The following is a 17460-nucleotide window of genomic DNA, read 5'->3' as shown; positions in this document are numbered from 1 at the left end:
ATGAATTGACAATGTGTCAATAAATTGCTCTTCCCTTCTAAGGACTAAGCCCAGGCTTCTTCAAGTGCAGATGTGATTCACCTTATTTAGAAACTCCTAACTAATTCTGCTGAACAGTCATCTTTCCATTCCTTTTATTTCTCTCATCAGTTCTGAAGATAGTCTATACCTTACCTGCTGGCAATTCATTTTCTTATGTTTATTTATTCATTTATTTTCATTCTTTGTATATTTACGGAAAATCTACCTGGTACCTAGTAGTGATAGAGATGCTAGAAATAGAACGAGCAACAGAATGAGGTCCCTTTAGTTGTAAAATTTATTAAACAATCTTATCAAGAACACCTAGATATTAGATTGAGAGCTAGAAAGGTCTCAGTGAAGAAGATATTTTTGAACGTAGACATGAATACTAAGAAGAAACCAGTTTGTGGATTGGAAGGAGAGTATGATAGAGTGTGATGGAGGACTGTGAGCATTTTGACGGTGGAAAAACTGTGGTGACTGCACCTGAGGGGAGAAATCCTATTTTGTGAAAAAATAAATATGTATGTTTAAATAATTAAATAATAATAACAACAACAGCAACACAAAAGAAACCAGCCTGTGCAGCTATGGAAGCAAAGTATTTCAGATACCAATTATGAAGAATTTCCAAAGAAATAAAGCCCTTGGTATGTTGGAGATACACCAAGAGACCACTGTAACTGGAACATGGTGAGAAGCAATGGTTGAAGACAAGGTTAGAGATGGAAATCATAACAAGGAGTTTTTGCAGTAAGTCACTAGAGGATGTCATAGTATTTTTAAAATTCTTTATTAAGTTTTGTTTATATCATTGTGTCTTTGGGGGTTATAGGTTTAAAATCTCTACAATTTAAAATCTTCACACCATGTCCACCACCAGTGCCCCAATATCCTCCACCATGTTCCATTGAACTCCCTTCCTCTCTCATTCCACCCCACCAACCTCCCCTTCAAGTTGGAAAGCATGATTATTCTAGAAATATCAGTCTGGCAACTAAATAGAAAATGACCCATATGGAAGCAAAAAAATGGATGACTGTCTTAAGGAAGAAGTGGAGCAGGCTTACTTCACTGCAAAAAATGAAGGAGAGGATAAATACCTTAATAATGTATGCTGAGAAGTGGGCATTATGCCTTGCTGCTGAATTTAGTAAGACCTAGGTTCTTGAGCAACTGGTTGGATAAATAAGTTATATAGAGACTTGGAGGAATGATTAGGTTATATACAAATGGAGGGCCAAAAACAAAAGTTATTTTTGATAGGTCTGGCATGTCAGGTAGATATAAATAGGACAACAGTAAGCAGAGAGTGGCATGTAACACTATAAGCTACAGAAGAATAGTGAAGATTAGAGAAATACAACAGCAATTGTCTGACAATTGAGGCTATGGGACCTGACACTGGGAGGAAATCAATGTAGTGATCCCAACCAAGGGACCATAATTAGAATTTCTCGATAGATTTTCATCTATTTCCAGTATTTCAAAGGCTTTCCATGACATGCAGTGATAGAGATTTCTGCTTCACTTATAATATTTACCCCACAAATAGTCATAAACTCTTCCAAGAAATTACTAGCATTTGCTTATTTATTTTGGTATTGTCCTCTGTACTGGGGTTAAATAAAAACTTGAATTGAAATGAAGTAATTTATGAAATAAGCAGCCAATAGGATCAGAAATATTTTTGTCATTTAATGAGAGCATTTTCATTTTTTTATTTTAAAGCCCAATTGAAAAAAAAAAAAAACAGGTTCACATAACTAATGTCACTACCTCTACTGAGTTTGAAAAGAAAATAGTTATTTTAAACAACTCTTCTCACTTTTAATACATGGGTACTTATTAAAATAGTATGGAATGGAAATTTTTTTCTGACTGTTTTTAGTTACAAAATTATTATTTCACCATTTCCACAAATATTTGGGATGAGACAGCATGAAACTGTTAGTTTGAAATTCTGATAAAGTAAACCCTGAGGTAAGATTTGACTGGAAGTGGTTTATTTGGCAGGCATTCCCAAGAAATACAAGGGAGTGAGGAAGTGAGGCAGAAAAGTAGAATAGGAAACTAAATGCTTTATTTTCAAGAAAATTACTATTGTGGACAATTAGAAAGTGATCTTTCTGGGGAATATGAGGAACACATGTAGAAAATTTGATTCAGGGCTAATGGAGTTTTCAATATATGTATGGCTTCTCCTGGACCTACTAAGTTTCCAGTTCTTCCATCAGTGCTGTATTCAAGCTGAGTGAGCTCCTGTGTCAAGGAACACCCACAAGCAAGTAGTATCAAGTACTGGAAATTGGAAAGTTGAGGTCATGACCCAAAGACTGAGTGTAAGAAGGAGAAGGATGTATATGAGGCATTGATCATATTTTCTTCAACAATAAAATGTAGGGGTGACGGGAATCTGTTTAAATAAGGTTTTAAAAAGCTAACAGTTTTTATACATTTGGGTTTTTTTAAATATTATTTTTTATTGAGATACCATTGATTTATAACACTATGTGATTTTATGTCCTCGGTTTATGGTTTTCCTGTCCAATGATGTCAACATTCACATATCTTTTTACCCTATGTATTATATTATTATTGTCATGTTGGCAAATTCAGTTACTGTGATTACAATATTTAATGCCACACACTGAATGCCCACATTTCACACTCAGTACTGACTTTATTCTTTCTATTCCAATTTATATTGTGCTATTAATTCTATTATGATAATTATCAACATAAAGCCACAGGCTTTTCTCAATAAGTAACAACCATTATGCTCAGCTCTGCTTATAATTGGGAATGTTGTATTCATAGTCAAGGAGTTTATAGCACCTTGTCATTTTTGATAGTTAGGCACAAAATCCAGCTGCTGACCCTAGAAACAGTAATATCCTCTTCTCTGTGGATCATTTTTCCTTATCTCTTCAAACTTTCTTCTTTGTCGTATTTGACTGACAGAATAATTCTGAAACTTTGCATACATACATAAAATGTGGTCCATTTGGAGGAGGAGAGATACAGAAAGAAACTAACAAAACTTTTTATTTTTAGTCCTCCAACTCTGGATTTTCACTCCTCATTATACATAGAGAGACTTCATGTGCTTCTTGGAATTAGACAGTTTGCTTCTGTATAACTACAGGCTTTTGAAAGAATTACCTATATGAGCAAAAAAATTTCAAAGTGTTTTCAGTATACCTGATTATGCATTTTATTTTTGTAAATGAGCAGTCTGAAATTTTCTGGTACTATATTACCATCACATTAGCTATTTGAATAATATTAACTATATCACAATGCAATAGTGCTGGAGCTCTGTTTGAAGGGATTTCTTTGAACCTCACTCCACTTTCTCAATGTAAAAGACTTTTAAAAAATTAAACATAAATCAAATATATTGCTATATGTTACAGAGATAAGAGGCTGAGAATTGGAATGCAGACAATTGGATATTATCTAAAAAAAACAATACAAGCATTATCTGCAGTCAAAACTAAATTTACATAGGAAACTTTTAAGCTTTAGTTTGAGAAGGAAAACTTTTTCTTTTTCTTTTTTTTAACCAGAGGCTAATAAGTATATATAGTTGCATATATCTATGAAGATCCCTTTTTGGAGAGGTATAAAATATAGATGATTATGTAATCATTGAAGGTCAGCATTTATCTTTATACTAATGAATTATTTGGAGATTATGGAAAGAGAAAATATAGGGCAGAACAAAAATCATCTAGGATTCTAATGTTTAAACTGACATTTATACCAAGAAGGTAATAATTCTTTCATGAATAAAACAAATACCAGTCAGTTACCAAGACAACTCAGTTATTAAGAATTTTGACACAACTTAGATATCTACTTTAGAATCATTTCCCAAACTATTTTTAGCTTGGAATTTGCTTTTGAAATCAGGACAAGAGAAAAAAGAAAGGACACCCTACCTAGTCATTCATTCCCTTACATCTGTCAAATCTCAAATCTCATTCCCTTACACCTCAAATCTCTTCTGCACTATCCTTCAATACTCCAGCATGGTGGTTGTCTCAGCATTTTCAACTATCTTAACTGTTCAAAAATAACATATTCTGGTAAGACTATAGAGAAAAGGGAGCACTTGTGTACTTGTGTATTGTTATTAGAAATATGAAGTGGTATAGTTAATATGAAAAACATTATAGAGACTCCAAAAAATATAACTACTATATAATCCAACAATTCCACTCTCTGGATAAAAATCTGAAGGAAATGACAGAACACCACCATGCTTGCTGAGCATTATTCACAACAGCCAAAGTAGGGAAACAACCCAGGTGTCCTTTGACAGATACTAGGATAAAGAAAACACAGTAGATATGCACAGTGGAATACTATTTAGCAAGAAAAAAGGAAATCCTGCCACTTATCAATGTATGGATAAACTTGGAGTATACTTAGTGAAATAAATCAGACAAAGGTAAACACTCTATACTGCTACTTATATGTAGAATCTAAAATATTCAAACACATAGAAATGCAGACCTGAAAGGTAATTGACAAGACCTGAGAGGAATGAAATAAGAGATGCTGGCTAAAAAGCACAAACTGAGCCTCCCTGGTGGCTCAAGGGGATGAGACGCAACCTATGAAGCAATCCACAGACACTGCAGCACAAGTTCAATCCCCGGCCAGGGAGCTAACCCACATGGTGCAGCAGACCTCTCCCAACTCTCCCACTGCTCCCTTCAGCAATGTATTTCAGTCAATCTGCCTATTCTGTTCCCCACTCTGTCTCTGGTGAATCCTTTCAACCCCCATACCTCTGGCCTGTACCCCAGTTCTTGTATGCATAAATAAATAAATCTTTAAAAAAAAAAAAAGCACACATTTTCCTTTATAAAATGAGTAAATTCTGAGGATCTAAAGTACAGCATAACTAACATTATTACAGTATTTCATACTTGCAATTTGGTAAGTGTGTAGGCTTAACTCTCTTACCTGTCCTCCTACCCCCACCTACCACCACACAAACAATGATGTGAGGTGATGATGTGTTAGCTAACATTATTGCGGTAACCATTATATCACTATGTATACATACATACATATAGACTCATGTTGCAACTTTTAGATCTACTTTATTTCCTACCATTTCACCCCTCCGTCTGTAATGATGGAATCTGAATTTTTTAATTTGATTTTGTATTTCACTGATTACCTTTTCATCTGAGCTCATTTTTATGTTCCTTCTATCTTTGAATTTTATTTTTCCTAAGAAATTTTATATTTATAAGATTTCTCTATGGCATTTATTTTGTGGACTAAATTTCCATTTCATCACTTTGAGGGAAATGATTTTATCTATTCCATAATTTTGTTCTTTGTACTTGAATAATATTATTTCATTAGACGTTAGTCTATTCCTTGAGAGTCATATCTCTTTTTCAAAGGTTTTTCTTACATGACTGGAAATTTTTCATTGTGTGTTCACTTTACTGGGCCTACTGGTAAGGGACAGGGTGATGTAGGAAGGACCTCACCAGGAACTAATTTTTTATTTCTTCTTGAGTGTCTGGAGCTACCAGGGCATTGTCATGTCTCTCTGGCCCATTTGGATGCCCAAACTATTTTTGTTTGACTACAAAGATTTCTATGAATCTTGGGAAGGGAGAAGGTTGCATGCCTTCTGGGGCAGTTCCATCCACCAAGCCTCTGGCAGTTTGCACATAGTGCCTTCCTTAACACTGGCATCACATCCAAGCTCTGAACACCTCCCTCCCACCCTTCCCCAAAACCCTCCAACTGTCTTTCCCTCTTCACTTCAGTTTTTTCATAGATGACTTTTGAAAGGACTCCCTCCTTTAATCTGCTCCTATCAAGTGATCCTTCCAGGGATTTATTTCTGGTCTACTGAGGGAATAGCTTTTCCATTCCTAGTCTGTAACTGATTTTTAAAAATATGCTGTTGATACTGCAAGAAACCCTAGATTGTGAAAATATAAACAAGGATGTTTTAAAAACATATACTGTTATTTGGTAGGGGATTGTTGGCTCAAGTGTGGATATAGTCAATCATTTCAAGGTAATCCTGTAATAACTTTCTAAGTTTAAAACTACCAGAAGAAATTATAAATCAAAATAGCTTTAGTTTTGACTTTTAAAACTATTAAGTTGCTCTACATAAAATAATAAATATTTGGATAACGTTAAGGAAAATACAAGACAGACAACTAGAATAAATAAAACAAAGAGATTCCATATAAATCTATAAGAAAATGTCAAGGTCTCAATAGAAAAAAAAATAGCTATTAAATGATAAAAATAAGTGTGAATAAACATGAAAAATTCAACTTAGAGAATAATATACAATTAAAAACTGATATTTCACATTTGCCAAATTCATAGAAAAATGATTTTTTATTTTAATGCCAATAAGTGCTTTGCAAAAATACAATATTATATGCTTCTGTTGATTATTGGAATTCAGTTATTTGTCAATAAATGTCAAATGCCCTAAAAGTTTCTTAGGTCCTAATATGTGAACAGATCTTTAAAATACTTTAAATAAAATGTTACTTTATATAAACTTTATAAAGGAAGAAAAATATCTAATGAGAGAACAACTGAGTGCATTATAGGTTAATACAGTGTTATCTTGGAGGCATTAAAACTGATGTTTGTGAAGACTGATTTTATGGGGATATGCTTTAGTAAGTTGTTTTAAAGTATGTCCTAATTATTTGCATAGCTTATTTTTAATTTTAAATACACACGTGTGAATAAGCCAGAAACCGACAAGACAACTATTGAATACTAAGAAAGAACTGAACATTAAAAAAAAATATTTAGGTGATAAATTTATTTTTAAGTATTTTTCTGTATTCCCTAATACATCTGTAATGAGGAAGTAATAATCTGATGAACAATAAGACCAGTTATTTTAGAATTAATGACTGAAAGCTACATTATTTTTCACTAGCCTCCCTTTTTATTCCATATCTGGTCATTTCACCCCTTGTATTAGCTTGCTAGAGTTACTGTAACAAAGTGTCAATAACTGAGATGATTAAAATAATAGACACTTATTGCAGTTCAGTTCTGGAGGTTTATATCTAAATCAAGGAGTCAGTAGGTCTACGCTTACTCTGAAGTCTGTCATGGAGAATCTGCCACTGCCTCATCCTACTGTCAGATGGTGCCTGTCAACCCTTGGTGTTCTTGGCTTATCACCTATAGCTCCAATCTCTACATCATGTTTGCATGCCACTGCTCCCTGTGTCTGCATCATCTTCCTTTTGTGCATGTTTATCTCTGTTTTCAAATTTCTCTCTCTTATAAGAATACCAGTCAGTGGGATTAGGGTTCACCCTCATGGCTTCATTTTAATTTGTTTATCTCTGCAAAGACTATTTCCAAACAAAGTTATATTCTGAAGTACTAGTTTAGGATATCAGACACAATTCACATATTTGTACAGGTTCAACAACACTGATGCTTATCAAATTATGATGTTCTACCAATTTTTGTCTTCAAAGAGATTAACTTTTAACTTAGAATATCTCTGTAAAATCATCTCAGTTATCAAATATACTGAATTATGTCATTGCTAAAAGACTTCTCAATAAATTGGAAATTTCCTTATAGGAAAGGGGTTTTTTTTGGGGGGGGGTTAATAACCAGCAATTTTTCACTGGGTCAGGTTTTTGTGACACAATGGTCAATATTTTTCAGCACCTGTCCAATCATATCATATAACGAAAGTGACGGACTATTTCACCTAATAAAGGAGCAGCAGAATCAAGACTCTGTCACCACTGTGGCTCAATGCAGACTGCTAAGGGAAAAAAGATCCAGGACCACTGAGAAGGAACAGAAATGTCATGGTGGGTAATAAGCCTAGTGGCCCTTAAATTACTTCCCTAATTTATTATTGTTGTAGTTTGCTTAGAGAAACCTCTCTTGGAAGCAGAAGCAACAATTTCAAAATAATAGCATAAAGTTAGAGCCAGTTTTCTTGCTCTCTCTTCAAAGCCTACATTAAAAATCCATGAAGGGAAATGCGCAATAAATATGGTAATTTAGGTGGTCTTGGTAATTCTCAGTAAGATACATTAACTAAGCTATCAATTAAGTACTTGAGGAACTATTACACATTCACTGAATAGGTTGGAGGTATAATTACCAAAGTAAATATCCCTACTTAATTTTGAAAATATTAAGGAAATATGGGAATAGTGAACTATTAATAATTTTTGTTTTTCCCTCCCCTTCCCCAAGACTTGTATTCCTTTGACTGTCCATATGAAAACAATTGTTCAGATAGGCATCATGAATTATATGCATGGAGATTTTTTTATTTTAAAACTGTTTTGGGTTTAGTGTCAGCATCTATTATTTAGATCTATATGTAAAATTACTTGGCAATTTATTCTACTTCATGCCTGCATTTAACATGCGTGCATTGTTCAGTATTTCATCTCCAGGCAGACTCAGGACTACTTCCAGACCTCTAGAAGAATGATCCTCAAACCATTAGCTCAGCATGTCTTTGTGGTAACCACTGGGAAAAAATGCCATTTCTTTGAGGGACAGTGTGAGATTTTGAGGCCTGTCCATTCAGGCTCACTATAGCAGAATGAGTAGCTTTCACATGGTGAAGGTTATTCAAACCAGTTCTAAATGACAGACTGCGTCCTTTCTACTTCTGTAAAACTGCTGACTGTCCTATATATCAAATTTCCTACAAACAAATATAGGGACTATTATTATATTCAAACCCAGATTATATTAAAACATATATATTTTTTGTTTTTCTGACTACAATGAAGATACATATGTAATGAAGATTACAGGTGTCATATCCATAAGTACAATTCAAGCAAAACTGGCATTTGAAACAGATGGTCTCTGAAATTAATATGTAGACAATCATTAAGGTGGTAAGGTAAACATTAATGCTGCATTACTCTCAAAATACGGTTTTGTTTCTATTTTTACTTCCTACTCCATATATGGCTTAGTTTCTATGATACTGATTTCAGCAAAAATTCCAAACAGATTACTTATATGTATGAATTAGTTATGAGGCCTGCATTGTTTCTTAGCAAACCTGTTTCAAATCTGCTGGTTTATAGACCCAACTTCCTCCAAGATTAGTATTCTGGTATACATTACTCCCCTATGTTGAATTTTCAATACTTGATCATTACTGGGGAGATAACTGTGGATGCAACATTAACTTTTGTTTTTATCTAAATGTCATTTTAAACTTGTTGGTAGTTTCTCTTTCTTGTGGTGGTGATATTAAGTTCTGCTTTTTGGAAGAATACACTGCATAGTTATTATCCCAAAATAAATCACCATGTATGTTTCGTGTTGATGGAGACTTTTGATTAAGGTGAGGGTGTTGGATGATGGTGTATTATCAATGCAATGCCTTACCTACAACACGTATTTGCAACTAAGGGTAAAGATGATGGAAAGAGCTGAAGGATCAGGAGTAGAATTATACTCCTTCCCTTTGAAGTTTGAATCTTTTGCTGGATTGGATAAACATATGCTCCCATGAAATAAGAAAGTGACCCAAGATGAAACTGGCTTATGCGAGGTTTGGCCAAGACTCCAGTATCATCATCAAGAAGACCTAGTTTATAATTCTAAAACACAAACAACATTGTAAACCACTCTTACCTCAATTTAAAAAAGAAGCTCTAGACTGTACATGCAAGTTATATGTTATTGTCCCTCTTACCAAGACTTTTACAAAGCTCGGATGGGTATCTCTTAGGAAAGTGCCCATATGTATTAATAAAAGAGCTACTCTATAAGAACAGAACCTAATCCTGGAGCCAGAAGCATTTTTTTCTTGAAGTTCTTATCATTTGAAAATGAAAATACTCCAGCAGCAGTATGAATGAAACATACCAGTTACATTTATAGCAGATTCACTTGTATTTTTGTAGATGGTTTATATATTTTAATTCTTCAAACAGTTTATTATCCTCCTGAGAACAGGAACCATATATTCTGCATGTTTTTGTATTTTATGATAGCAACATTAATTGTAGAATTTATAGAATAGTAAACTCCTGATGTGTGCTTTTGACTAAATAGTATTTTATCTTTATATGCCTTACGGTTTATGATGCACTTTCACACACACATACAATCTTATAGAACAACTGCACAGGGAAGCAGTTGTGCAAAATAAATCTATTTCATTGAATAGGGGAGTTTTTAATGGATAGTCTTGTATTTAATAATTGGGAGAATCAAAATTCAAAGACAGGTTTACAGAATCTAAATATGTCACTATTCCAACAACTCCCAAACATGGCAATCTGGTCGCCCTTGAGTCACATTTCAGCTACAGATTTATTGTATTTCTTTTTTCAACTCACAACTAGATGAGACACTCTCACCTTTTGACCACACTTGTGGTAGAGCAGCACCTGGCAGCCTCAATGACTCAGATGACATGCATATCCTTAAAGACTTGTCATCCTACATCATAAACTATGCAATATGGAGATATTGTGTACCAGCTTAGGGGATGATTAGAAGTTATCAAGGGTTAGAAGGAAGCAAAGTAAGCAGAAAGGGAACCTGAAGAGATAGAGATATTAAGAACTTTGTTATTATGATTTCTCCATTATATAGCTGTAGCTCCTTTACCAAAGATCAACTGTTCATATTTGTATGGTTTTATTTCTGGGATTTCTATTCTCATCCATTGGTCTGAATTCCTATTGTTCCAATATCATACTGTTTTGACTACTGTGGAAGTCAGGAAGTGTGCTACCTCCATTTTTCTCCTTTACTTTCAGGATTGCTTTAGCTATTTGGATCCTTTTGTGGTTTCATATAAATTTAATAATTGTTCCTTCAAAGAAGTGACTGGTATCTTGACAGGTAATGCATTGAAAATGTAAATTGTTTTAGGTGATATGAACATTTCAAATATGTTAATTTTTCCAATCCATCAGCATGGTGTATCTTTCCATTTCTTTCCATCTTTTATTTCCTCTAACAAAGTTCTATAGTTTTCAAGATATAGGTCCTTCACCTCCTTTGTTAAGATTATTCCAGTCATTTCATTCATTTGAGGTTGATTGTAAATGGAATTGTATTCCCCATTTATCTTTCTGATCACTGCTTGCATATAGAAATGCAACTGATTTTTGATGCATTTATTTTATATCCTGGATGACCTCTTCAGTAAATGGTGCTGGGGAACACGGATAGTGTCATGCAAAAAAAATGAAACAATATCCATGCTTAACTCCATATAAAAAAAAATTCAAACTGCATTTAAGATCTGGATATAAGAAACAAATTAATAAAAAACTTGAAAGAAAACACAGGGGCACCCTAAAGGACATCTACCACAAAGATATACTTGGGGATTCAAACCCAACAGCAAGGGAAACTAAAGCAAAAACAAACAAATGGGACATCAAACTAAATAACCTTTGCACCTGAAAAGAGATCATCACAAAACAAAAAGGCAATCTACAGAACTGAAAAAGTATGTGTACAACACACATCTGACATGGGGCTAATCTCCAAAATTTACAAAGTGTTTATCCAATCCAAGGACAAAACAAACAAACAATCCAATCAAAAACTGAGCAAAAAACCTAAATAAACACTTTTCTAAAGTAGAAATTCACATGTTCTACAGATGTAGGAACTACAGTCTACTGACATCATTTATTATTATAAGGGAAATGCAAATCAATACCACAATGAGATGTCACCTCACCCCTGTGAGAACAGCCCATACACAAAGAATTAAATAAACAAGTGTTAATTTGTACATGGATGCACTGAAAAGGAACTCTTGACCACTGTTGGTAGGAATACAAATTGGTTCAGCCCCTGTAGAAAATAGTATGGAGATTTATTTAAAAAAAAAAAAAAAGGAAATGCCAAATAATCCAATAATACCACTATTAGACATTTATCCAAAAATTATGATAACTCCAATATGAAAAGAATTATCTACGCCTATGTACCTAGAAGCACCGTCCATAATTGCCAAGTAATGGAACCAAAGTAAGTGCCCTTCCATAGACAAATGGAAGAAGAAATTGGAATATATCATCAATACTACACAGCTATGAAAAAAGAGTAGCAATTGGGATAAAATGGATGGAACTCAAGGTGATTACATTAAGTGAAATAAATGAAAAAGTGAAAGAACTATCAGATCATTTCACTCATCTGTAGAATATAAATAACCAAAAAATATACACAGGAAAAATTCAGTAGAGATGAATCTTGAACTCTGTGAAAGGATATAATGGTTATCAGAGGAAACAGAGGGGAGGGAGTAGAGGGTAGGAAGTCAAAGCAGATGGGATACTGGCATGGATGGGTTGGTGGAGGGTAAATGGAACATATGCACACAGAAGAGCAAATATGTAACCCTAAAAATTAAAATAAAATATAAATAAAATTTATAAAACAACTTTATTATGACATCCTCATAAAAAACTCCATAAACCATAAACTTCTATCTTGTAATGACCTTACTTTCTTACATAACACAAAGGAATCACAAACTGCAAATTTGATTGTTAAGCAAGTAAAAACTTTAGTACCCCTTTTCAAAACATAGTTAGCATAAAAAACAAGGGAAGGAATTGTGTAAATTATTTTCTCTCTCCCTCTTTTGATCGTTTGCTTGGTTTATTGCATGTATATTTTAGAAATTAGAAAAATAACTTGTTCCTCTGTGATGTAAATCAAGGGAATTTTGATAAAAAAGCACTGAGGATTTTCAAAATCTGCCAAATAGAAGTCAGAATGTATCTGCACTTTAGAAAGAGATCTCAGAGGCCCCCAATGACCACATCTTGCAATAGCTGCCAATTTCCAAGTACTTTTCTGTGTTCCCATCCCCAATTACTGTAAGAGCAAGGTGAGCCTCGGGTTCAGAATTTACTGGACAAGTAACAAATTAAGATCAAAGCTGGTAGCAATTCTATGATAGATTCAGATTGCTTATCATCATATTTAATAGGGAACTGAAGGACAGGATAGCCTTTTGGCTATTCTGTGTCTCTAATTTTCCTAACATTCACCCTCTTTATGCTCTTAAAATAATCAAATAAAGCTCAAGCTCAGAGAAGGGAATCACCCTTAATTATCACAGATCTTAAAAGAGGATTAATGTTCTGATGCATACTGAAGGTCTTTTAGTCACTGAACTCTCTTAAATTATATCATCTATATTAAAATTCTGTTCATCTGTCCTTGTCTATCTTCTATAATTCCTGTGCCACTTTTCAAGACTAGATAAGAAGGGTCTATAAGCTCCTTACAGAGTGTTGTATCAGCAAGGCACAGAGGTTTTCGAAGATCCAGGCAGACAGGTAGGTAGAGGAGGAGTCCTGGATTCCTCAGTGGCTTTTCCAGGCTTTTAATGATCCTTCTACTGCATTTGCACAGAGGCAACCAGGTGCAGGGCGGGGATGGAGGTGGGAGGGGGGAAGTCAGCAGGGGGTGGTGCAGGAGGCTGGGAGGCCTCCTAGGCCCTGGCAAATCGTTACTCTTTCTGGACTTGCTGGCATTCTTTAGTGGTCTCTTCTGCAAGCCACTGCATGGCCCTCTGCCTCCTCCTGTCCTCTGCTGCTGCGCTTCTGCACAGCTGCCCTTATACACTCAGTCTCCGCTCAGGTGTGCCCACTTACACACACCCACACCACACTCCAGGTAGTCACCATCAGGCTTGTGTATAAGCCCTCACTGATGCTAATGGGGGGAACCTGCTAACTTCCATTTACCTCCACAGAGTTCTTTGCATAAAACATTCTCCACATGGAAAACAGGTTTTTAAGATTTAAGACTTTTTTTCCTCTTCTCATGTATTGGTAGTAATTTGCTAAGGCAGCTAGTTAAGATGAGCTATGAGTTTATGTTGCACTCACAAAAAGTTTTGAGGTCAATTCGTGGTCTTTTCCGTAGACTTAACAAAGTGACTATGGAAGGACCAGGTAATTTCCATGATCACTGATAACCTTTCCATAAATAACGTGAATCACGAGCTTAGCTCAGGTAACAAGGCTCACACTAGCTGAAAGTGCAATAGGAAACAAAGGCTCAGGTCTTGATCAACTCAACTATAAAGCTGACAGATGACAATATTTAGTCAATGCGAAGAGCACAATTTTAGCGTGCAAAGTTTTAGGGGAAGGAAGTTTAACCAGACCTGCTCTCTGGGGTCTGATTTGGCAACTATAGCCCATTCAGAAGTCAAATCCCACTAAAGAAAATTACTTAAGGTGAGGCAAATGATCTTGTTGGGCACCTGGTTAATCTGTCTGTTTTTTCTCCCCTTTGGCAATAATTTACATATAAGCAATGGGGCACAGTCTTGGGCATTGTGGGGTTCAATTAGGTCAGGGCTCAGTCAAGCAGAAAAATAGGCTGTGAAAGAGAAATTGGGAACATTTGGCCAGCTGCTTAGGGAATATTTGCAATTTGGTGAGCCGAGCACACAGAAACATGGCTGCAGAAAAACTGCGGGTCCCATGACCAATTCAACACAGTTCCAACCTTTCTCCTGTCAGACCCCTGTCTCCTGCCTCATGCTGGCGTACAGGCTCAGGATCCTACTTAGGGTTCTAGAAGGTGAATGTGAGCTCCCTGAGAACAACATGTTGGCATCTGAGCTAAAACATCTCAACTGACCAGGGGATGCAACCACGACAGTCCTAAATTTGGGATAACTATTTTGATAAGATATAATACTTTAAACTGCAAAGGCTCAAAACAAATACTTTGCTTTTATCTTTCATACTGCTCAGTTCAACATCTCTAGTGCATGCCAACATACAATTACCCTTACCAAAACCATTCTGATTTCTTTTTATTCTTTTGAGGGGGGGGGGCTTCTTGGATGTGCTTGCTTCTTTCGCCCCAAATATAGTCTTAGAAACAAGAACACCAACTACAGTGCATATAATTCATTGCTTGACGAATCACAGCAAATCATTACTTACTTGTCCCTAGGAACTTCTTTGTTTTAGTCAGTTGTCTTAGCAGTCCAGGGACCACACCGCAGAACTGTTGCTGGCTGGAGCCCAGGAGCGGTGCAGGCACCCATTGGCGCATGCGTCTTGAGAAGAAACCGTCTCTTGGACTTTGTCCTCATTATAAAATCTGCCTCTGGGTGGGGTTTGCTCTTCTTTTTCTCCGCTTGCTTCGCTCAAGAACTTGCTCTCCTAGTGAGGCTGCGCAAGACTGCTCCAACCCCTCTTCCCTTTTCCCTCACTGTAGAATTACCTCACCCCACTGGTTAGGCTCCTGGTGCTGTTTACAAAGGAGAGGCGGCCTTCTTGGGGGAAACTCTCACCCTTGAGGTTCTGTCGCTCTATGGCTTCAGCAAATCTCAGCTTCAAAATCAAATGTGATGGTTAAAGTTCTCATTTCATTCCTGAGTGAAGAAATCAAAACCCCACTCCCACTGACAATTAACCAAGCGTCTACACTAAAAAAGGGAGGTGCTGTGTTCCCTGTCCCACCTAAAGATGGGTGGAGCTGAGGAGCCAGGGGAAGCTTGAGGCTAGAAACACTAGAAGGTGAGGCACTTAGAGACAGAACGGAGTCGGGGGTGGGGGGCTGGTTGGGAAGAATGCGGGGGGGGGGGGGGGGGGGGGAAGACACACTTTCTTCTTGGCTTTGGACTTGACTTGCACCAGGAACTTAGGGGACTTGGAAGGGACACGTGGGTGGAAGCAAACCTGCAAGCTGACCATGGCAGTTGTAATCTTGATATTTACTTTAATTTTGGTCCTTCAGTCCCCGACTTGCCTGGCCCTTTTTGCCCCTTTCCTGTTGTTCCCCACAAGAAGGTGCCTTAGACTGGTAGCAAACTTTCAATCCTCAGAGGCTCCACTTTGAGCCAACCTTGTTTGGATGGGCATTTACCCACAAGGGGATGCACAACTTTGGGTTTTATTGGGAAACTATTATCCTTTCTTCTCTTTCTGTGCACATTAATCTTATTAAACTTCTTTCACACGAACAGTGTGCTTTGTCTATGCAGTCGGTGGCACAGCCCATTTAGAACATGCAGGTTTTCTGGCCGCACATTCTGTGTAATAACAGTATGGCTTAAAAAGAACAGGCCCGATAAAAAAACTGCCAAGTGACAGGGAACACATATTATGTGTTTTTAACATATTTGTTGAAAGACTGTCTATTTTCTAAGAAGACTGTAACTGCTTTGTAATTATTTTTTAACACCACTGGAACAATGCCATTAAAATAAGTGACATGATATGGATGTGAATTTTATGTAGAAAAGTAGATATACTTTATCAAAATATAAGGGGTGAGCAACGGCCAAGGTGGCAACATAGAAGGCCACTAAGACCGCCTTCCTGCCATGGAACACCTAAATTTATAACTACACATACAGAAATTCCCCCTAGATCAACTGCTAGCTGATTAAGTGATATGTGTTATACAAGTGAAAAAATACCCACAATGAAATAGGTAGGAAAGGCTGAGGTAAACTCTTATCACAAACGCAAACAATGGCACAGCTTCATACAATTCGAAGGAAATCTCTAATTCCAACTTCTTGGGGAGTAAAGACTTTGTAAGCCACATCTTACAACCCCAAATTTAAGACTCCTGCCAGAGGAAAGGACTCCAAAGACACCTAACTCTGAAAATCAGAAGTTGTCTTGGCTTAGGTGCACAAAGCAAATTACTGCAAAGCAAATAAACACAGTTCTTAAAGGGTGAGACAGGGCAAGCTAGGGTTATTAGGCAGTTTTAGGACAGTGCAGGAGGGGACCTTTGAAGAATTCAGGAAGGCTTCAGAGATAAGGACAAGCAAGGAAATGAAACCAATTCCACTGGGAAAAACAAACATCCTAGCACCACAGATAATCTTGTTAAGGATGGTCCTGGTTTTCTTCAGATGATAAGATAAAGTGTAAAGATGCTCACCCGGAGGGCTAGACCATAAAGATAAAGATGTAACAAATGGGGAAAGACAGACCTGTTAGATAAGGAATGTGAAGATCTCCCACTCAGTAGCAAATTAAGTGAGACAGCCAAAAAAACTGACCAATCACAAAGAGACTGGTAGAGCTTTAGAATAATCAGGGAAAGAAAGTATATATTCCCTGAGACATGACTTCACTTTGGCTTCCTTGTCCCTCCCAGGCCTGGTTCCCTGGCCTGGGAGTCCCACTTTATTTCTGCTCTTTTTCTTCTCAATAAACTTTTATTTTTTTTATTTTTTTTATTTTCTTGCAGATTTTTCCTTTATTTTGTTGCTTTAACAATTGTTCCTCGATCTTCTGTGACACGCGAGCACTCCAGTGCGGGAGCAGCGGTCAGTGTCTGTGGTGGTCTCAGGTGCCATGGTTGGGAGAACGAAGACCTCCTGCAGGGCCTCATCCTTCCAGCCCTTGCATTTTGAGTAACAGT

The 17460-nt window shown here is 36.4% G+C and overlaps 1 protein-coding gene across 1 annotated transcript in view; it reads right to left on the bottom strand.

The window, feature by feature from the left end:
* HCRTR2 (hypocretin receptor 2) overlaps window positions 1-15099 on the bottom strand; it is a 225067-nt gene extending 209968 nt beyond the window's left edge. The window contains exon 1 of the mRNA XM_054698878.1: window positions 15015-15099. The gene's annotated coding sequence lies outside the window, so the exon portion shown is untranslated. The remainder of the gene's footprint in view (window positions 1-15014) is intronic.
* Between the last annotated feature and the right edge of the window lie 2361 nt (window positions 15100-17460).

The sequence above is a fragment of the Talpa occidentalis genome, unplaced genomic scaffold (assembly GCF_014898055.3).
Source record: "Talpa occidentalis isolate TD23 unplaced genomic scaffold, MPIMG_talOcc4v2.1 talOcc4.2, whole genome shotgun sequence".
NCBI classification, from domain to species: domain Eukaryota; kingdom Metazoa; phylum Chordata; class Mammalia; order Eulipotyphla; family Talpidae; genus Talpa; species Talpa occidentalis.
The sequence above is the reverse complement of the archived record's forward strand: the minus strand, read 5'-3'. Positions and strand labels throughout refer to the sequence as shown.